We start from the raw sequence: 22646 nt of genomic DNA on the forward strand, positions 1-22646 counted from the left end.
TATTTGAATGGATAGTGTGAGTATAGCAGATTGCCCTCCCCAGTGAGGGTGGGCCTCTTCCAATCAGTTGAAGGCCTGAATGGAGGCTAAAGACTGACCCTCCCAAGAGTAGAGGAAAACTCCTCCTTTCAGACTGGAACTGAAACATCAACTCTCCCTGGATCTGGATCCTGTTGGCTTTCAGGTTAGAACTACACCAGTGTCTCTCCTAGGTTTCTAGCTTACTGACTGCAGATTTTGGGACTTCTCGGCCTCCATAACTACATTAGCCAATGTCTTATAAATATAGATTGCCTCTTACATAAATATATAGATGTATAGATACAATCTTCTATTGGTTCTGTTTCTCTGGAGAACCCAAATACAGTGGCTAAATGGTGGACCACAGAATTTAGGGTGGATGGGAAAGGAAATGAGGACAGGGAAGTGACAGAAATCAAGGGATGTTCAAAGAGTGAAGGAAAAAACCAAATACGCTTACTGGAAAAGAAGAAATGGCAAGAAAGAGAGCTCAGTTGATGGGAAGTTGTGGTCAAAGCACAGATGCAGGATTTCAGAGTAGGGGGCAATTCTGGACAATAAGATCCAGATGTCACCATGGAGGTGGCTGCTGAAAGTAGAGCAAAGATAAAGGCCAATATATATGTGAAGAGACATGAGGAAGGAGAAGCCAGGATTTTGGATGATTGTCCTGTGTGGGCACTGAAGTTTCCAGCACCCAGGGAGGCCTTGGCATGAGGATGAAGGCTGAGATATGCCACGTGTCCCACGCAGGAGGGAGAGTCACAGCTCCTGTGATAAACCACTGGGATCTGCAGGTTATTGCCACTGTGATAACCAAGGATGGCATGAATGAGAGCTTTGGCAGGCTATGGCTGGCCACAAGGTCTCCATGAGATTTCATCACAATATTTCCCTGGCAGATTGGACTGGCACAGGAGAGAGACACAGGAAGATGCTGAAGAAGAAACAGAAGTGGGAAGGGAGGAAGACAGACTTTTCTAGAAGGACTCAGCCACAGCCTAGACTGATCAGGAATCTACCCTCACCTACTTAGTAAATAGGGGTCTGGACCAAAGTGTCCTCCAGGCTCCAGAGATTTACTGAGAGGCTGGAAGACCTGTCCTCAGCCTGGGGATCTATGGGTCTGGGTCTGTCACAAATGTGCTGTGAGCAGGGTCATTTAACCTCTCTATATCTCTGAGGTCCCCTTCACCCTGAGATGGTTCATTTACTCCTTCATTCATTCTATCAACAATGTATCGACCACCTGATACATTCCAGCACTTTTCCAGGGACTGGAATTGGAGACTGAGACTGACGCAGCTCTCCCAGTGAGACTGTAGATTGAAAGCAATGTGCCCTTGGAAGTCCTTCCTGGAGTGGTCAGCAGCCAGGGGGTCAAGGAGGCCAGGTCCATCCAGGGGAAGAGCCCCCTTCTCTGGTCCCTCCCCAGCAAGGTGAGGGTACAAAGACGTGGGACTTCCCCGCCCTGGCTGTTGGGCTGTGTGGATTCCCCACAGATGGCTCGGTCAGTTTGGGAAGGCTTAGAACCTGCACAGCTGTGACCTCCCTGCCTTCCCCAAAGCCCAGAGGAGAAACTCTGCCCAGAAGGAAGCAGGCAGTTGGGGCAGAGGGGGAGTAGAATGATTGAGGTTTGCAAATAACGAGGTTTCACCCTCGGGGGCCCTGGCCTGTCTAGCACTGTTGCTGTGGCCTTCTGGGGTGTCCAGCCTGCCCCATGCCCTGTCTCTGCACCACCACCCCCTCCCCCGTCCCTCCCTGACCCTCTGGCCAAGCCCCTTTTCCTGCTCTCCCCTGGCAACTCCAGCTCAGGTCACCCTCGCTTGCATCCATGTCTCTTTCCTATTCTCCTTTCCCTGGCTTCCTCTGCTCCCTTGGTCTCTCTCCATCTGTGCCTCCTTCTCTCCCTCCACAGTCTCTAACCTGGGCTCTCAGGCTCTGCCTCTGCCCCTCTGTCCTCCCTTTCCTCCCTCTTTCAAATCAAATCAACAAGTATTTATTGAGTCTGACCCTCTCACTCTCTCCCCTCCCCTGACCCTGCCTCTCCTTGGCCTCTACTCCCACCCACGTCTGCTGCCCTGTGGTCCATTCCACTCAGCCGGGAGCCCCCCCGCGGGAGGCTGTCAGCGAGCGGCAGGGCCCGGGGGATGAGGAGTGAGACGTGTCCCTCGCGCCCGCACTGAAAACCAAGCCAGCGTTCCCGCTCTCCCCCAGCTTCTCCTCCCTGCAGGCAGCCCAGAGAGCGTACATTATTTAGAGAAATTATTTAGCATTCTGCTTCTGTCATTCCTTGCCATGGCGCCAGGCCCTGATATGTGATAAAAATATCAACGTTAAATCGACTCTGACAACTGCTGTTTACTTGCAGTGTCACTAGAGCCTAGAGCCGGGGGCAGAGTCGACAGCTCCTGCAGGACCTGAGGCACCAGCAACAGCAGCAGCAGCTCGGAAGACTCTCCAGCTCCCCAGACGGGCAGGCCCGGCTGGGAGAAAGACCAGGAAGGATGGCTGTGAGAGGCCGAGCCCCTGGGACACGTGGCTGCCCGCATACCATGCTGCAACCGCCAGCCCCCCCCCCCCCAGTCCTTCCCACTCTGCCCAACCTTCCCACAGTGGCAAGTGTTCATTTCACCAGCAGTAGAAAAATTCCAATAAAACCCCAGCAGAGTCTTTACAACATGCACAGCACTACGCGAGCAGTCAGTCACGTGATACCTTCAGGTTCCACATCAGTCCTGGAGGAAGGGAGTTACACCCCTATTTTCCAGACTTTAACACTGAGGCTGGGAGATGTCATGGAGCTTTCCTGAGGGCACACAGCTAGCAAGCATGAAGCCTGGGCTAGGACCTGGGTCTGTCTGATGCAAGCCCAGGGCATCTGTGTGTGGCGATCGGAATCCAGCATGGGGCACTGACCAAAAGATGGCTGTTGTCTGAAGGCCAATGAGGGGGGGATCCTTCCCCTAATGTGTGACCACCAACCTGGTATGGACTAATTCAACCTACCTGGATGGAGGTGGGAGCATGGATCACTCGACCTGTGTTGAGGATGCCGGATGAGAGCTGGTTAGACCTTTACACTCTCCTTGCTCTTCGCCTTTGCAGCACTCCCAGGGCTAAGTAAGGATCCACAGGCAACTGGAGAAGAGAGAGAACAGAGAACTTCAGGGAGTGAGGGGCAGAACACCAAGGACAGCAGGAGGAAGGAAGGACAGAATAAGAGCAGGAACCCAAGTCAGAGAGAGCTCTGCCTTCACAGGACAGTCACATGACCAACATCGCTCTTGGGGGTCTCTCTTCTTGGAAACAGAAGCTACGTCCCCTCCTTCTTTTGAACTAACAAAAGGCTGAGTACGTAACAGACTGTGCAGATGTTTGCTAGTTGGGTTTTCTCCACTAAGGGCACAGGGTGGAGAATGGTATGACAGCCTCTGCAGGCACTCAAGGATGATGGTCCTGGAGTAAGTTCTCACCTGGTCCTTCCTTGTGGAAAGGACTTAGGGGCTCCAGACAGCACAGAGTCAGCATGGTGAAAGAGTCACCATGAAAGCAGCCCACATGGAGACACAAGGTCCAAAATGAAGGTGATAGTCTCCTCTGTCTCTGCAGGGAAAGCCCTCCCTGGGACCAGGGTTCAGCGGTGAGTGCTTTAGAAAGATTTAGACAGAGTAGGGTGACCAGAATGAGGACAGGCTTCAAATGATGGTAGAGGAGAGGTATTGAAGGAACTGGGTGTGTTTAGCCTTACAGAAGACTCACAAGGACAAAAGATCCAATATTTAAAGAGCTATTAGAGAATGGACTTGACCATTCGGCCCATAAAGTGTGGAACTGTGTTGTTGGGGAAAGGAATGGATGAGGTTGGCCAAAGCCACAGGCGACCAGCGATGGCACTCTGACCACCCACGTGGTGGCCCCATGGTGGAGAAGAACTCACAAAACATGCATATGGAAGGACACTGGAGGAGCTCTGTTGTAACAGTAGTGAGCCTCCTATCCCTGGGTGTATGCAAGGAAAGACTGGCTGAGGGCTTGGGGGAGAAAGGCTGCTGCAGAAAGGGTTTGAATATTAGAAAGCAAGTCCAAAGCTTTCAGCTCAGAGCTTCCTGGTTTCTAGGCCTCCAGGAGGACCAGAGAGAAGAGAAGCACGGCTGCTCCACACACATATGCAAGGCCCAGAGCAGGGTCCGTCCAAGTCCGCCTTCGCTCCTGGGAGAGCAGAGGATTTCTGCATTAGCCAGCCCCTCACAATGATGACCTGTGTCAGTCACTCGCTGTGCTGTGGGAGACCCAGGTGACCCTGTTGTATAACTACCCCATTAGCCTTCCACCCCTATGTGGGATAAGGCCTCCAGATGGACTAATGAAAATCACCCAAATTGAGTTCAATTGAGCAGAAGAAAGGAGGATGGATCCCATTAATTATTCCCAGGCCGACCCTCATGCATCATCCCAAACACAGAGCAGCGCCGCTTCTGACAGACAATAGCAATTAGTGATGTGGAACCTTGATGTTGTCAAAATAAAGATCCATGCTCTGCTCACAGAGCGTGAGATGACAAGATGGCCCCAGGTTGGCCCGGCAAAACTGTCTCAGCATGTCTGGTGGGAGGGCATGGACTGCAGAGCCAGACAGACCTGGGCTTCTCCACTCACTGGCTGTGTGACCTTGAACCAGTGACTTGGCTTCTCTGAGCCTCTACCTCCTCAACCACGAAACAGTTTGAATAGAGCCCACCTGATAGGCTTATTAAGAGGATTTCATGAGCTAGGGTGTGGCATTGTCATGGACACTCTGTGTGACGTTGGGAACATCACTGCTTTCATGAAGCCCCAGTGTCTCCCTCTGTAAAATGATGGGGTTTGTCCATAGACGGCTAAGGTCCTTCAAGCTCTAAAGTCCTGCCCTCGATGATTTATGAACTCACAGCCAAGTCTGGGGTGGGCCAAGAAAAGCCACCAGTCCCTGCCACCTAACGCCCATCTCCCTCCCTCAACCCTAACTCACTCCCTTAAGACAACGGTCTCCATCTTGCCTCCCCTCCAAATCCCTACCCCTCAGGAAATCCAGGCACCAACTCTCCAGATGTCCATCAATGTCATAAGACCTAGAAGTCACTAACTTTTGATTTATAAAGCACTTTGTTGTCCCCAGCCAGGTGCCCTCTACTTCTGCCCCGCACAAAAGACAGCCCACTCCTTGGAAGATAAAAAACCACTAATTGTTTCCCTTTCCACTCCAGTATTGATTAGGAGAGTACAAGGCTATTGGTGTTTGATCGACAGGCAGCTGTCTCTCTTGCCTAGGGTAGATGGCCTTTAATAAGACAGAAAGAAAGAGAAAAACTCTGCTGGGTCATACAGTCAGAGTCCGGGAAGGCCAGATGAGGGATGGACCAGGCAGCTGGATGATCTGGGTTATAGTTCTGCATTTCTGGGACAGGGTCTCAAGGGCCACAGCTGCCCATCTCCAGCCTAGCCCAGCCAGCATATGAGGGGAGGCCAGTGGATCTACACATCTCCCCAAGCTGGACACTCTCAGCTGACCCTGTACCCTGCGCACTGGACATCACCAATTCCCTCCCCCCAATCCTAGCACCCCCTTCTCCCCACTGCATGTGACCCAGCTCCTACAGCTGGTGGTCCCTAATGGGACCCTGACCTGGCCTACTCCTCGGTCCAGGCCAGTCAGGGAGCCTGTCCTCAGCTCTAAGCTGCTGCGAGGACTCAGGGACACAGTGGGCAGCAGACTATATGAGGCGCCCTGGGGAGGACAAGTAACAAACAGGGTCACCGGGCAGACATGGGAGCCAATGCTCACCTACATTACAGAGTCAAGGATATCTCCTCTGCTCCCCTTCTCCAACCCAACTTTGTCCCTCGATCCGCCTATTCTTTCTCTCATTCAGTAAATCTTAAGTGAGTCCAATCTACACTGCAGGCACAGCCCTAGATACTGAATTATAAAAACAAATTAGACACAGTTCCTGCCCCAAGGGGCTCACAGTTGGTGAGAGTCAGATGTACATATAGAACTAGGGACAGAGTCCTAAAGGTGCTGTGAGAAGGGTCATCACAGGGCACAATGGACATTGTCCACCTCCTTCTGAGAACTGGACACCAGATGGGGTGTCTCTCATTCAATCCATCAGTTTATCTGGAGATAAATTTTCCCTGCTAGGGGCTGTTTGGATTTGGACCTCTGTGGAAGTTGGAGAATGACCTGGATGATATATCTGAGGCCTCATACAGCTATAACCCTAGGAGTCCCAGCCCAGTGCACCCAGCCTCCCAAAGCGCTTGCCCTTGCCCTTGACTTTCTTTCCTCTAAGCAGTAAGGATGGTAACCTGTAGCTTTTTCATCATTTCTCCCAGGGGGTCCTTGGTTTGGAGGAGGAGGCAGGGAGCAGGGCCCCAAAGAATATCCCACGGCTCCCTCCCAGATTGCCTCCCTCCAGCTACCAGATGGGACAGGTGTCAGCTCAGGAGTCCAAAATCACCAATTCCCCTCACAAGGATGGGATTCATTCTAGAGCCTCCCTCCTGGAATGTATTCCATCAAGGAAGGGGCCTGTTTGAGGGATCACTGCAGCTCAGAGAGGAATTTATAGGATTAATCTTTAATACTTGCCAGCATCAGTAATTTGGTTATTAAAAGAAGAAATAATAAAATAACAAGCTGATTCCATACCATTGGATGAGGTTCCCTCCTTCCAAACACAAATGTTCCTACACACACACACACACACACACACACACACACACACACACACACACACCAGCTGTCCCAGAAAAACCTATGGTGGCAGTAATGAGCACCAGGACCCCGATCTCAAAGGACAAAGGTGGGGTTCGTGGGGATAAGGGGAGGGGAGGATGTTTCTTTAGGCTTCAAAGACAACTGTTTACAATAGATGGACAAAACTAAATTAAGCAATTCTAGAGCCTCAATATAAAGTTTGGGGAGGACAGAGTCTCCCAGTGCTACCGACAATGAATATTAAATAAGTTAAAAGTCATCCAAAATGGTAAAAAATTGAATTGAACTGAATGTTGTCATGTAGATCCATTTGGATATAATCAGATTATAAACTGTACACCGAAGACTTGAAAACCTACAGTGTGCCATTAAGAGACCTCACTTCTGGCAGAAAAGGTTAAAGAAAGGTCATTCTCACATTCAATAAACATTTATTAGGAAGCTACCAAGGGCCAAGCACTGTGTCAGACACCGGAATATAGACACGAGCAGGAGACCACCCCTGCCCTCAGCTTGCTCATGGGCTAGAGAGAGAAACAGACACAGAAGAAGATACTGGATTTGGTAGACATGTACAATGGGCTAACCCAGGCAAAGGCAGAGTGCCAGGGAAGGAGAGAGGAGGGAACGTGCCTCTGCTGGGAAGAATGAGAGAAGGGTTAATAGACAAGGTGACCACTGAGATGGGTCATAAAGGGAGGGGCTTACCCAACGAAGAAGGGATAAAGGCATTCTAGGCAGAGGGAAGAGCATATGCAAAGGTACAGAGGCATGAGCAAGCATGGTGTGTTCAAAGAGCAGCAAATAACTCCCCTGGACTGAAGCACAGAGTATAAGGGACACTGACAGGAGTGAAGGCTCAAAGGTGAGTTGGGGCCTCATCATGAGGGACTTTGAATGCCAGGCTAGAAGTTTAGATGTTATCCAATAGCAAGTGCCAAGCCAATAAGGCTTTAAACAAGAACATGGTAAGTTAGCTGTGTTTTAGAACAAAACTTGCTGCTCCAAAGACTATGGGGTCCTGGAGGCAGTGAGGTCCAAGGAATCCTCAGAGAGTAGCATCCCTCTACCAAGGAAAGGTAGGACAGACGCCCTCCTTCAAAGAGGACTGCTTATGAGACAAGCCCCATAAGGAAATGGGGTCACAACTTCAGGGGACCCTGATGGAAACCAGCCCCTCCATTTTCATCAGTGGTATGTCTCAGGTAGCGCTGATGGGCAAGCAGACCCTCAGTGGGGGGCCGGGGGGGGGTTCGAGGTCTCAGAATAGCTTGGCTGGTGCAGAGGCTGGCCCTCCCCCCTGGGTAGAGGAGACCTCCAGGGGAGTGATGCAGGGCCTGGGACAAGCCTGCAAATCTCCAAATCAGTTTTGTCTTGAGAAAAGGTCGGGTCATCAAAGGCCTCAAGAAACTCATTAGACACAGAACAGGGAGAGGGTTCTTCATCCCTTGCAAATAAAATTCAAGTTACACATTGATAAACCTCGGTCTCAAGAATCAAGGCAGATTTCCAGTGAGGGTGGAGTGAGGAGGGCAGTAAATTCTGTTCCCAAAATCTGGGACAAAATCGTCAAACACCCAACAACCATTCAGGGGCTCTGAACACCAACCAAAGGCAAAACAACCCACCAAGAAGACTCTGCTCATGAAAAACACTCTGAGTAAGAAAAGTGGACACCTGGCCTGGGACTGCTGGCATCCTTACCCCCAGCTGTGGTTCTGCCTAGGCGGGGCTGACCACTGAAAACAAGAACGTTCACTGCAGGAGAGGCCTGATTGGGAGCAGAAGGAGACGAACCCACGTCCGGCAGTGGGCAATACAAATGCCTGCTTGGTGGGGAAGCAATAGGCAAGGCCCACAGCTCTGCTGCAACGAGCGGCAGTCCCAACAGGAGCAAGCAACAGAGCAGCAAATCAGTCAGAACCCGGACAGGGAGCACCACCGAGAGTTCCCAGACTACAGCTCGTGGAAGGCACTCAGAACAACTGTCAGACCACTATGACTGGTCTCCTTTGTGTCTTCTCTTACATGAGTCAGAAGGCCTGATGCTTAGCCTTTCTGAGGCTCAGTTTCCTCCTTTAAATTAGGAGAAATCATGTCTACCTCATGGGAGTGGTAGTGCAGTAAGGATAAGGACATAATAAGGATAAATATTCATAACCCTAATTATTATTTTTTAAAGATGTATTTATTTATTTCAGAGAGAAAGTATGAGCGGGAGGGGCAGAGGGAGAGAGAATCTCAAGCAGACTCCCCACTGAGTGCAGAGCCTGATGCGGGGCTGAGATCAGGACCTGATCTGAAATCAAGAGTCGGTTGCTCAACTGACTGTGTCACCCAGGTGCCCCAATAACTCTAATTATTAATAACTAATACCAATAATAATGTTCAGCATTGATAATATTATCACTGACAATAAGAGTAAATATCATTTATATTATAAATAACACAGTGAAGGTGGCAGGAGCAGGGAGGGCTGGGCAGGACAGTAGGGGAGAGGGAGCAGGGGGAGCACAGGGCTCTCCTAGGACTGCAGGACTGCAAAGGCTGGACATATGAAGGCTGGGGTGAGAGAGCACTAGAGGGAGGGGAGGATTGAGGAGTGAGACCAGGGCCCCCCTTTGGGACATATGGGGGTGGGGAGGGAGCTGGAGGCAGAATCCACGGCTGGGTCCTGCGAGGTTTGATGCCCCTGCTGCTGGGCAAACAGCAGTGAGTCCTCAGGCCCAGCCTGTCGCCTGAATGCTCCAAATTAAATAACTGCAACTCCCCTTTTATTTCCTCTCTGACAGCAACTTATTGCGAAGGCTGCTGCTTCTGACATTCTAATATTCAGAGTCACATCCTGTGGGATAAACCCATCACTGTTGTCTGAGCCAATGATTTGTGCCAGGAGAGGAGGGAGCTGGGAGGGGCAGGGAGAGGTGAGGCCTGGTGCTGCTGGCAGCAAAGGGGGAGAAGAATGAGCTCTCAGATTCTGCTGGACCAGCCCAAGTCCCCCCTCCAACAGGAGTCCCACCCTGGAGTAGGTGGGGCTGTCTGATCATTCCTCCCCGGTCCACCTGTACATTTAAGAAATGCTTTGAGCACCCACCACATGCCGTCTGTGCCAGGCACCATGAGAGTCCCAGGTCCCACCCCTTCAGGAAGCTCACACCCACACTCCAGTCTGGGCAGGCAGCCCACAGTATGGCCCAGTGGTTAGAGTCGGGTGCTTCGGAGAGACACAAGACTGGGTTCACATTCGCACCCTGCAGCTTACCAGCATGGTAGCTATAGGAAATGTTCTGACATCAGACCCTGTGTCCTGCAAGTCAGAATAACCATGTGGTCCACCTCCTAATGTCATCCAGAAGATTAAATGAGAGAATGAAACATAAGCCCTGACCATCCCCAGTGCCTGGTGCAGAGTAAATAATGCTCATGGCAGTCTTGCAAGTGACACACGGTGTAGGACAAGATATTGCTAAAAGAGAGGCGCCAACAGAGTGCTGTGGCAGTGTTGGAGAGTGCTTGCTCCTAAGTTACGACGTCCTGGTCAGTTAGGGGCTTCCAACGGTCCCCCCAGCCCTCCCTTGACTTCAGACACATGTGGGCCCCTAAGGCTGCTCGCCATACAATGAGATGCTTCATGGAGTTTTCTGTGCATGCCAGCCAAGGCCCAGACAGCCAAGCACATGCAAGATGGAAGCAAACATGTAAGTTGAGCGTGCTAATGGGGTGGGTCACTTCCAGGGGGCAGGGTGAAGCCAGGGTGGTCCTAAGCTAGACTGTAAGGGAGATGGCTCCGTGGGATTCAGGAGACCAAGAAAGGACCAGTGAAAAGGCCTACCTGGCAGTCTGGAGAGTGCGGGGGTTGGGGGGCACTGCTGCTGGCAGTTGATCTTGGTGGGGGGAGGGTGGGCAACAGAGAGATGCTGGCTCCATTAAGGGATGGGCAACACAGAAACTTATGGGAATGGATAGGGTGGTGGGGGGGGGGGAGGCCAAGCCAAGAGGCCGGGGAAAAGGCAGCAGAGGGGCCTGGAGACAGACCTCACACTCCAAGTAAGGGCCTGTGGGATGTGTGAATGGAACACAGATTTGGGTCAGGCCTTCCCAATTAGCCTTTAAAGGGGAAAAAAGAGTCTCCACAGGCCTGAAAAGAAGAACAAAAACAAGGAAGAGAGAAGCTCTGAGAATACCCCGAAGAGCTGCTGAGGACTGCTCTGGCCTTTAAAATGCAGGGAGTATGGTAATCTAATAAACATGGCAACAAAGCGTTTGTCACCAAGCTAATTTTATTAGAACAGATCTCAAATGGCTAATTTCCTTTTACTAATGAGCAAATTAGTTGAATCTCTGATCTGCTTTTAAGGCACTTATACTAATAAAACATGAACGACAGTGAAATTCGTTGTGAGGTGTGGTGACACGCGCACTTGGGTTGAAGAGAATCTCCAGGCAGGGAGGCTTTGCTCTAACAGGACCTGGCCTCTGTCTGGTCTGTGCAGGCCAGCTCAGAGCCCAGCCCGGCCCCAGGGAGCTCAGGTGTCAGGTGGTCTGCTCCCCGCCTCCCCCACCTCCTGGCCTAGGTGTGTTGTATGTATAGAGAAGGTTCTAAAACACTCCCAGCCCTCTGGTGATCCCGGCTGGCTCCCATCAAAGCTGAAAACCTTTATGCCGAACTATCTTTCCCAGGGCCAGAGTTGAGGCTCCTTACTTCAACTCTTCAAATCAGTTATGCAGAAGCCAGGGGAATGGGATGCACAAGGCCCAGCTTCTTTCTGAGGCAGAGGCGCGTTGGCTGGGCTCTGATGGGGGCCAATATTTTTAGCCAGCAGCCAGGGCAGGCGTGGGAGGGTACAGCACAGACGAGGACCTGGGGGAGAGGAAGGCCCCCTGGCAATCACAGCCCAGGGATGCTGCCTCCCGCCTAAAGGATGGGGTGAAAGGGTGGGCAGAGGCCAAGTGCTCTGAGCTGACAGGAGGGTCCCCCACTTGCTTTGGTGACATGCTTGCTATTGGCAGAGAGAAGACCTGGGAAAAATGCTCCTGCAAGCAAAACCAGGGACAAGGGCTATCAGATGGATCCCATGTACTTGATAAATACAGTACATCCACTTGTTTCAACCAGGCTTTGCAAGGAATGGGGGGAAACTCCTAGGAACAAGATCCAAGACCAGGCAGGTCCCCTGGCCCAATCCATGCCTTAGTAGTTCCTTTATGCAAAAGGGTTAAAGAGAGCTGGGGGACTGAGGCAGTGGGCAGCACCTGCTTAGCTGCCCCAACAGTGAGCCTGACTGAGAGGACCCCCAAAATGCCAGCAAAAGGATGAAAACTTCCTCCAGTTCCAAGCCCAGCTCAGCTCAGCCACATACATTTGGATCCCAACTCACCAGTTAATTACTGGGAGTATAATTTGAGCCCAGTTAGTCTCTCTGTCCCTCAGTTATTTCTCTTTAAAGGGGAGACACTCATCCTTACGTATCTGAACTAGCATGTGGGCTCAGTGAGGAAAAGAGCCAGACACATGTCAAGCATCCAACAAAGGTGCGTCCCCTTATGTCTGCAGCCCGGGTTTTGGAAACTGGAGCCCCTTCTGGCCATGCAGAAAATGTAAGGACGGTATTGAGTTGGCAGAGAAAACAGGGGCAGGGGACTCCCAGGTCACACGCTTGGATGCCCACATAACTGAACTGCTGAATGAAACGGGCTGCCTTGAGACAAGAGGGGGTCTCATCACTGAGTGATCAAGTATCTGTCGGCCCTGAGGACCCCTGACCCCCGCTGGGGACACCCATGCAAGATGCCCTTGTCCGGCACCTGCCGGGAGTCACGTGTACCACAGCCACTCTCCTGGTTAATCTGGCCTTCCTCTAAATGCCCCCCACCAAAGTCTCCCATCCTGCAATCTTCATCTTAGGAGGGGTGCTCTGCACACAGTCTAAATCCAGCTCCACAAACCACCTCTGCAAAGCCCTCAAGTAGCTTTTCTGAGTAGGAGGTTCAAAACTGGGGGACGACAGGGACAGCACTAGGAGCTTAGATATGTGACAGACCCAGGGTTTGCAACACAATCCATAGACACACTCTCGTGGCCACTTACCTCTGACCTGCAATGGAAGCCACAGCCACGGCCCACATTGGATCCCCTGGAATCTCTCTCCATGCCTGTCCACTCCCCACCTGTCCATGCCCCTCCTTCTGCCCACACTGTCCCCAGGGCCACCGCTCTGATGTGCTGTAGCTCATTCATTATTCAGACATTTCCTCAGTTCAGAGGCCCAGGGCCAGAGGGTTGGCATTCCGCGTGCTCTTGCACCTCCCGGGTTGTACAGAGAATGCAGATGCGCCAGGCTGGGGTTCAGGATGCGGACAAAGCTCAGTCCTAGGGTTGGGGGCGTCTTCGCACTTTATGTTCTAGGACCGCATCCTCTCACAGCTGCCCCCTGGGGTTACCCCACCAAGGCTTACACATCCACCCTGAGGAGCCACAACCGAAAGCAGCTGGGATTTGATCCAGGGGCAGGCTCTTTACAAGCGGCAAGTGACAAGACTTGACTATTCTATAACAGTACTAGAGTCACCTGACTGTGACCTTGGGGCTGAAGGCAGCACAAAAGCCTGGGCAAGCCCCTGGGAAGAGGGACAAAGAGCCCTCCTGAAGTGGGGCCAAGACACCTGCCAAATCTAAAGCCAGCGGTGGCGCCCTGACCCCTGATCTGGCTGTGCGGGGGCTGGGCTGGGAGGGCAGAGGTCTCTCTCACCTGTATCACAGGTCCTGTGATGTGCATTCCAAAAGCTGACATTGCTCTGCTCCTCCCCTCTCGGGCTTTGGGCTGCATGGTCCTCTTTTCTCATGTTTCCCTCCCAGGGTGCACAGACCAGCAACTTAGCCTTCAGTTACTTGAATAAATGCAAGGGTTAGAGGGAGAGAGAGAAAGAGATACAGTGTCAAATTGCCTGGTCCTAAATATTTCTTGTCCCTTTGCCCATCCTGGATCCATCTCCCCCTCAGCTTTGCCCCACCTTCCACCCATCCCAGGATCAAAACTGGAATCTTCTATATACAGCTACACTTCCCTGAGTCTAGTGTTGGATCCCTAGGCTGGCCAAAGGAGCGGGAGCCAGCGTTGCCCCTCACTGGCAGGGGAGTGTTCACAGGAGGGCCCCCCATTGCCTCAGACAGAGAATGAAGGTGGAAGGGGCACCTAACAGGGATGGCTTCCTCTCTCCTGCCCCTGTGCCTGGCTCCACAGGATCAGGCCTGGAGTACACGCTGAAGGCGGTCTTGGTCATTTCCCTCCACAAAGCTCCATTTCGGAAACAACCAAAGGGGACCTCAAAGGAGAAGTCTCTCCATGAGGCCACTGAAGGTGGAGAGGGAGGGAAAGCAAGAAGCCAGGGAGAACTGCCCCTCATGGGCTCCAAAGTGTAGGTTTCTTCATAGAAATCTGAGGATCCCTGTTGAGTACCCAGAAAATTAGGCTGGTAAGGGAAGAGACAAGCTTTCAAAAGTGTGACTTTTTCATTGACTCCCACGGCCAGGTTGCTTTTTAAAACCCAGCTCCCAGGCCTGCATTCCTTCCCTGCACCCCCTGCCATAGTTCCTGGGGAGGGGACCAGCCAGAGCATGGAGGATGGGATGAGAGTTCTAGACTCTGGCTAGAAGCCAGCCTGTCCAAGGCTTTGTGCAGGGCCTAGAGATCTGGAGTCTTCCACAAAGCAGGCTCAGGACACACTCACCTGGGCCTTTCCAACGACCCCAGCCTCCAAGCTCCAGGGATCCAAAGTTTAATAATGCGCTTTATCCAGAAGTAATATGATTAGCTCAGCCCAGTCTGGCCTTCAAGACTGACCACTTCTAACCACTCTCACTCACATTGTTCCCTGCCAGGAACCCCCTCCTACTACCTCCACCCCTCTTCTCCTTCTCAAATCCTCCTTGTCTTCAAGAACGGGCTCCAGTGCCACATGGTCCAACAGGCCTTTTCCTTCTGCTCCAACTCCTGCTGACCCACCTTTTTCCATCACCCCAAACACATACTTGGCACTTGACCATATACAACTTCGCAATTCATTAAATACTCCTCTTATACCTTTCTCTCTTTTTTCATATATATCTTTCATATATACCTTGTCTCCCCAGCTAGTCTTACAGATGGGAGTCACATCTTCATCTTCCCTGTGCTTTCCCAGTGCACACCCTGTACTCCTTCTCATGGCCATGCCTTTAGATCAGCACCCCCCCCCCGCAATCACCTGATCACTGCTCAGATTCACCCTGTGCAACACCGCTAAGTTAGTCTTTCTAAAGCACCACTCTGATCATAACATCTGCAGCGCAAAAACCCTCAAAGGTTCCCTGCTGAGGTTTCAGTGAAGCCCAAACACCTCTGCTTGGCATTCAGGATCCTCCATGACCTGGCTCAAGCTCCGCCCAGCCTGCCTCTGTCATCCCTCTTCTACACAGCCTCCATGCTTCAATCAAACCTGTTACTTTAGCAGCTCCCAAATACACTAGGATTTCTTGCTTTGGTGCCCTGCCCATGCCACTGTGGCCACCTGGAGCACCCTTCCCTCCCACCGCCATTTGTTGAATTCCTACCCATTGTTCAGGGTCCTGCTCAAACGCCAACTGCCCCTACGCAAGTCCACGCCAAGAGGAGGCTGCTCCCACCTCTGAACCCAGGCAGCACTTGGTACCTCCCTTGGGGTATTTAATTGGGGTCTGCTTCTCATCACAGAGCATCCCCGAGCACTTGTTTACCCTCCTGCATGGGTGTAATAGCTGGGACAAGGACCATCCTGCATCTCCACAACCCAGTGAAAGATACCCAAGACTTTCCTGATTTCTCACATTTCCAAATCTTTTCTTAAAGAGAACCCAGGACTCTGGGTAAAGATTTAGCTACTATGAAAAGCACAGTTTCTTCATCTAGAGCGTATACAACATCAATAGTATTGATAAGAGTATTGATCATAGGCTCCCTGCAAAGCACTACACATTCCTCATCTCACCTGCCAACAATGGACAGGCCCTGCCCGGCACCGGGACCTCTGAACTGTAGCCCTTGCTATGCACTAACAGCACTGTCTCAACCCAGGCTCCTTTAGCTTACAATGAGAGGTGCTGACTTCAGTCACTGTGCTCTCATCCCAGCCTCACGTCCTGCGTATCCCTGACTGCCTGAAGTCCCAACCTGCCTCAAGGGTGGTTTGAGAACCACAACAAAGACCATGGAGATGCAGAATGGCCTGGAGAACGTAAGGAATGACCATAGGAGCTGTAACAGGAGGAAAGAGAAAAGACCTGCCCAGGCTCAGCCTCCAATGAGACATCGCAGAGCCCTGGCTGGCTGGGGCAGCGATTCTCCTAAGGGCCTGGGGCCACCTGCACTCTCTCTGATCATAGCAGGCTTGTAGCTGTTTCTGTGTGGGTTGGAAATGGTGGGCTTTTTGTAGTTTTGAGTTTAAGATATTCAGACCCCTCCCTCTGCTCCTTTCCTTATTAAAGTTTCCCTCACTCAGCTTATGTAATATCCAAAAATCAATTGCTTATTTTACTGTCTGTTTAGAAATGAAAGTGGGACTTAGTGGGGGAGCCTGCAAGCCAGGAGGCAGCCCCAGGCTGAGCCAGAGGCACTGGGAGGGAGACGGCCCAGGCAGCTGGCTTCCAAGCTCAGCTGTAAAGGAGCTGAGTGCTTGGGGTCTCCAAGGGCCTCAGGGCTGGAAGAGACCCCAGAGCTGAACTCTCAGTTGACAAGGCCACTCCCTCCCCTCCTCTGCTCTCCCTCACCCCCAAACAGAGCCTGGAGAACCAAGCCCTCTTGAGGCCACAGCTCAACCAATGGAATGGGGTGAGATCATCCAGTTCCAGCAGTAGCTGGGCTTTAAAAAAAGGCAATTCAAACTCATGTGCAAGCCTGTTCACACACTCCTGAGCCAGCATCCCATGGTGCCTGGCTTCCAAAAAGTCTCTGTGGATAGGCACGGTCAGGTCTAGAGATTCAAGAGGGGAGACATGTTAGAAAATTCCCAAAAGAAGCAAATAAAGCCCTGGAGATAGTAAAAAGATCAGCGGTTGGCAGAGGTTGGGATGGAGGGAGGGATGAACAGGCAGAGCACAGGGGATGTGGGGGGCAGTGAAATTACAGTGTGACACTGTAATGACAGACACGTGACACTATACGTTTGTCAAAAACCCATAGAATGTACAAAGCCAAGAGTGAACCCTAAGGTGAACTATGAATTTTCATTAATAATAATGTATCAATATTGGTTCATCAACTGTAACCAATGTGCCACACTCATGCAAGATGCTAATAATACAACTGTGAGGGGATATATGGGACCTCTCTGTATTTTCAACTCAATCTTTCTGTAAGCCTAAAAGTGCTCTAAAAAATTAAATCTATTAATCAAAAAATAATAATAGCCAAACTGGAAACAACCCAAAGCAGGTGAATGTGGTGCACGCCTACCATGCAACGCCACTCAACAATCAAAGGAATGAATGACTGATAGACACATGCATGCACAAGAGCATGCACATGCGTGCATACACACACACACGCACACACATACACACACAGCACTCCGTTCTAGCAATGGAGCCACTGACGTGCTATATGACCTCCGGCAATCACTGCAGTGTCTTGGCCCCAGTGTGGCCCCATGTGGACCTTCTCCCCCAAGTCCCTCTCATTGCCTCACTCTTGTCTAAAGCAGCAAGGATGAAATGAAGCAAAATTTGATCCTACTCTTGACCCCAAGAAGGAATAAGGTCTCCACAGCCCCTGGCTTCTTGGCGGCCCTGATGGCTTCCCCCGCCCCGCCAAGCACAAAGGGTTTCTCCTCTGGCGAGACTGAGCCAGGGCTCAGCTCTGCAGGACCAGGAGCCCGTGCACCAGCAATAGCAGCCACCTTCCCTGTCCCTCAAGGCTCCAGCCTCTCTGGAGTCCCAACTCCTCACCTTCCCCTCCCGTCCCTGCTCTCCTTCTGCTCTCCTGACTTACCCATACATCACCAGGAATGTAATACCCTTAAAAAAAAAAAAAAAAAAAAAAAAAACCATTTTGCTCTGAACTAACAGAGTCAGGCCTCATTGTTCCCAATATCACCAAGCAATTTCTAAGCTAGGGGAGTGTTGAATTGGAGCAGGAAGATGGGCAATTGGTCAGGGTCAGCTGACACGGTGGGGAGTGGGGGTTGAGAGCTCTAGGGAGGTGGGAGAAAGGGCTCAGCTGAAAATCAGTAAAGAAGGAGGCTGGGACTCCGAAGGTACAAACAGAGATGACATCCTAATATTTCTCTCTCTTCTCTTCTGACCTAACTCATCATGCTCAACTATGGATCCACCTGGAATGTAACTTCTTTACCAACTGAAAAAATCTCCTTTAAATAATGCCAACCTGCCCTAATAGCTCGACCCTCTTTGCTACACGTTTCAACAGCAGAAATTCCAGCCAAAGAGAGTTTGAGCATCTCCAGAACCCAGGGAACACTGACCAGTCTCTGTCTAAGGAACTATCAAGTATCCTTCAAGGAAGGGTCCCCAGGTCCCTCCTCTAGGAAGACCCCTAACCCAACTCTGAGAGAATGATTTGCCCGCCCGACCTGCATCATGACATTCGGTTCTGGCACAAAGCTCGCTCCTCTCACAATCATTTAGCTCCTAGATACATGATACAAACACAGCATTAACACATAAACTTTGCAAGTTAACAACCTACTGCTATTATAAATTATATTCATGAGAAGGGACCATATTTATTTATTTATTTCTCTATTTTTTAGTCATGTCTACTGTTCCGGACACCTAGTAGTAGGGACTTCGTCCATGTGGAGTGAACAGAAAACTCTGGTGGCTATACAATTCTAGAAACAGAATTGTTGATTGACTGACAGACACCAATTATCTAGAGGGATATCAAAACACTCTGAAGACAAAGGACTGCATTACCACAGTCCCAGGACAGTGCTGTCCAGGGGAACTGTCTGTAAAGATGTGGATGTTCCATATCTGAGCCGTCCAAGATCTAGCCACTGAATACATGGGGCCACTGAGCACTTGAACCGTGGCAAATATGATCGAGAAACTGAATTTTACATTTTAATTAATTTTAAACAGTCACATATGGCCAGTGGCTACCCAACTAGATAGTGCGGTTCTAGAAAGAGGTGTCTCTGGAGATGGGGCTCATAGTGACATGAGCATGGAAGTTCCCACTGAGAGCTTGGGACCACAGCATGGTGCAGTACTAAAAAGTACGCACTCTGGAGCCACACTGTCGTGGGTTCGAATCCCCATCTCACACTACTACCTAGCTATTTAACTCTCTGTACTTCTGCTCATCTGAATAATAAGAATAACACCGTGTAGGATTGCTATGAGGGTCAAATGAGTTAATACATTTAAACAGTTTCTCCCGTATAGTGAGTATTCAGTAAATATTGTTGCTATTACAGGCACATAGTAGGCATTCAAAATGGTTGTTGAATTCGAATGTGCATCTACAAAAGAATATTTGGTAATATTTATTGAATGCTCACCAAATGTCAAGCACTGTACTGAGAACTTGACAATAACACTGAGAGCAAAGTATGATTATCAACATATTAAAGGTGAGAAACTGAAGCTAACGGAGGTTAATGAGTACCCAGCTTCCGAATGACACTATGCCCGATTCCAGAACCCCTACTCAGTCTGTTTCCTCGTCTACACAATGAGCATTAGGATAGTATCTACAGTCAAGTTTGGCAAGTAGATAAATAAGGTAATGCATATGGCCGGTGCTTTGTATAACACAATGGTTTCCAACCGGGGACAATTTGTCCCCCAGGGAACATTTGACAATGTCTCCAAACATCTGGGTTCTCACATTTGGAAGAGAGGATTTGCTACTGGTATCTAGTGGGTAGAGATCAGGGGTGCTGCTAAATACTGCGCAATGCACAGGACAACCCCCCACAATAAAGAATTATCTGGCCCCAAATGGCAAGAGTGCTGAAGCTGAGAAATGCTAGGCTGGACCCTCACAGAATGTGTTCGATATGTGCTAGCGATGAGAGAAAGAAGGGAACTGATTCCACAAATCTCAAAAGGTACACCTTTTGTGCAAAGCCTAGGACAGCAGTGCCACAGCAGGGCAGGAGGCTCAGGGAAATTTTTCAGTCCATCAAATCACAGAGAATTCCCACTTGCCACATGAAAGAACAGTGTGCCTGGCACTGCAGGGCAGATGCTTGAAAAACAAAGTCCCCACTCTCTAGACACTTGTGATGAAATTGTACTAGTGCAAGGTAAGGAAAGGGGGTGGAGGAGCCAGGGAACTGAATCGCCCAAGACTATAAAGAGGTGGTGGGGTGGGGGGCAGGGGTGAAATCACTCTATCCCACTCCATCATTTCACAGGTGAGAAGTACAGAGGCCAGTGGAAGGGCACAGAGCCACAGGCAATGTGGACAAAAGGCATGGAGTTCCTGGAGAGGCCAATCATTCCCTATACCCCAACTTTCTTACAAACCAAGCATGAATGATACGTTCTGCTCCTTCATTGGACTGCAGCTGCCCAATCTCCAGCTAAGTTAGCATGTCAACCGAACACCATCATCAACATCACCACCGTTTCCTGGGCACTTCCTATGTGCCATGCACGGCACTGAAAGCAAAATTCCATTTAGTCTCATGACATCCCTATTTTTTAGATAAGGTAACCAAGTCCAGACGAGACTACAGATTCTACAGCTACAGCTCTTAATCACCACGCTGACTCACTCTCCTAGCATCAGATGGGAGCCCGAACAATGGATGAAATGGGCCCAAGTCACATTCTGCCCCTCCACACAACACAGTTGGACTTGCCTGCCCTTGCCGTGCCCTGACACACTGCAGAAATCAGAAGGGTCTCCCAGGTCCCAGCACAGTGCCTGGCATCCAGGCTTGAGACGGGAGGGGTGGCTCCTTGAGTTCCATGGATGAAAGCCACAGTCCCACTTCCTACTGTGCACAGGCCCCAGGCTTGTCGTTCATAACTCAGTTTGGGTGGAGGGGAGACAACATGGGTAATGAAATAACAGCACACAGCCAAAGCGTTGGGCTCAACAGGACCCTCCGGGTGTTTGGAGCTCACACCTCACATGCTTAGCAATCAGGAGACAAGGTGACAGAGCAGAGGGGGCTTCCCTGACTCCACGCACTTGCACTGGAACTTGAGGGAAGGGGAGGAGTTCTCCTGACAGACCTGGAGGAAGAAGTCAGGAAAAGGCATTCCCAGCAGAGGGACTTGTACGAACAAAGACAGAAGTGAGCAAGGCTGCTGAAGGGGGGAGAGGAGGATGCCAGCTTGGGCAGAGCAGGGGGGACAAGATGGGTCCTCCTTGGGAGGGAGACAAATGAAGAGGGGCTAGGCAGTGGGCATCCAAGAGCATCCTCTAGATGGGGGCGGATTAGTGTTAGCAATGCTTCAAAAGGGATTTGCAAGGGAATTATTTATGGTGGTAACAAGCAAGCACTCATTTAGCTTATATCCCACATTATACAAACACGGCATTGAGCTCTGCAAGTGAAGGCCCTAATGCCACTCTAAATTAAATTCATCAGTGTCTTAATTAAGATCTATATTTAGTTCTTAATTAAAGGGGAGAGAAAAATCCACGATGTTGCATGGCAGAGATTTGAAATGGAGATAAATCATGTTTCTGCCAGTATACTGGGCATATGCCCTCCCACCCTCAAGACTCTGCCCCCTGCCAGGACAGGCAATCCTTTAATCCCCCCTTCCTTCTTTCCTTCTTTCTTTTCTTCCTCCCTCTTCCATTCATTTCTTCTTAAATTTATTCTACATCTATATATTGAGTCCCTATGTGCCAGGCACTGAACTTTGATTCTGGGGCACAGCAGGAAATAAAACAGAGATAGTCCCTGCCCTCAAGGGTGGGGTTACACTCCAGACAAGAACACCAATGGATACATACATGTCTCAGCTTGGAGACCCTCTGGGTCTCCACTATTCTCCAGGTGCTTCCAGCAGGAAGAATCCTGGTGTCCAGACACTCTGGATGATGCCATGGCTGATGCCTTCATCCTATCAGCCAGAGCGAGAGTAGAAGAGTAGCTGCTCAGGTCCTTCAGTTTCCCTGTGCCCACCATGCTGAGCAAGCTCCCACGTGAGCCCGCTGCAGGGCAAACCCTCAGGAGCCCCATTCCACTCTCCCATTCCTTTCGAGTAAAGGATGAAGACAAGTTGTCGAGAGGATGAGGAAGGGGTCTGTGAGCTTCCCTTCAATCTTAAGATTCCAGGCTCCTCTGACACCTACTAGGGTACTGTCCCCTGGGAATGGCTTCACTGAACAGGGTTAAAATGAGATGCATCAGAAGATCACAGAACACAGAACATCACAGTCACAAAGACCTTTGCTTCCCGACAGTCTGAGTTCCTGGGGGGGGGGGGGGTCAAGGGACTTGGTCAAGTAAACAGCACTGGCAAAGGGCAAGAGCTAAAATACACAACTGTCTGGGGCCAAGGATTGTATCCAAAAGGACACAAACATGGATATAACAGAGTTCCTGCCCTCGGGACCGCTGGTGGGGGGGAAGGGGGAGACAGGGTAAATTAGGAGGGGAGTCCCTATGGATTATCAGTGAAATCTAACCCTGTTGTGCAACCGTATCCTCCAGAAAATGTTTTTCTCCAGGGCTCCCAGGGTCCCTCCCAGTGGTCAGTGCAAAGTCTGGGGGGTGTGGGGGAGCACTATCCAAATGGTGGTGACAGCACAGTGCCACTGAGCCACAACAGAGGCTACCCTAGCTCAGGCGATGACTGGAAGCCTAAGACGAGATGCGTTTGTGCTGAGTGTTCAAGATGTTCGAGTCTGTT

The 22646-nt window shown here is 50.6% G+C and overlaps 1 long non-coding RNA gene across 1 annotated transcript in view; it reads right to left on the minus strand.

Annotated features, from left to right (window-relative positions):
* Positions 1 to 3030: 3030 nt before the first annotated feature.
* Positions 3031 to 22646, minus strand: part of LOC123001376 (uncharacterized) — a 64394-nt gene continuing 44778 nt past the window's right edge. The window contains exons 2-3 of the long non-coding RNA XR_006410199.2: positions 13534 to 13672; positions 3031 to 3162 (exon numbers count right to left, since the gene is read on the minus strand). This is a non-coding gene — a long non-coding RNA (uncharacterized LOC123001376). The remainder of the gene's footprint in view (positions 3163 to 13533; positions 13673 to 22646) is intronic.

This window comes from Ursus arctos, unplaced genomic scaffold (genome assembly GCF_023065955.2).
Source record: "Ursus arctos isolate Adak ecotype North America unplaced genomic scaffold, UrsArc2.0 scaffold_22, whole genome shotgun sequence".
Classification (NCBI taxonomy): Eukaryota; Metazoa; Chordata; class Mammalia; order Carnivora; family Ursidae; genus Ursus; species Ursus arctos.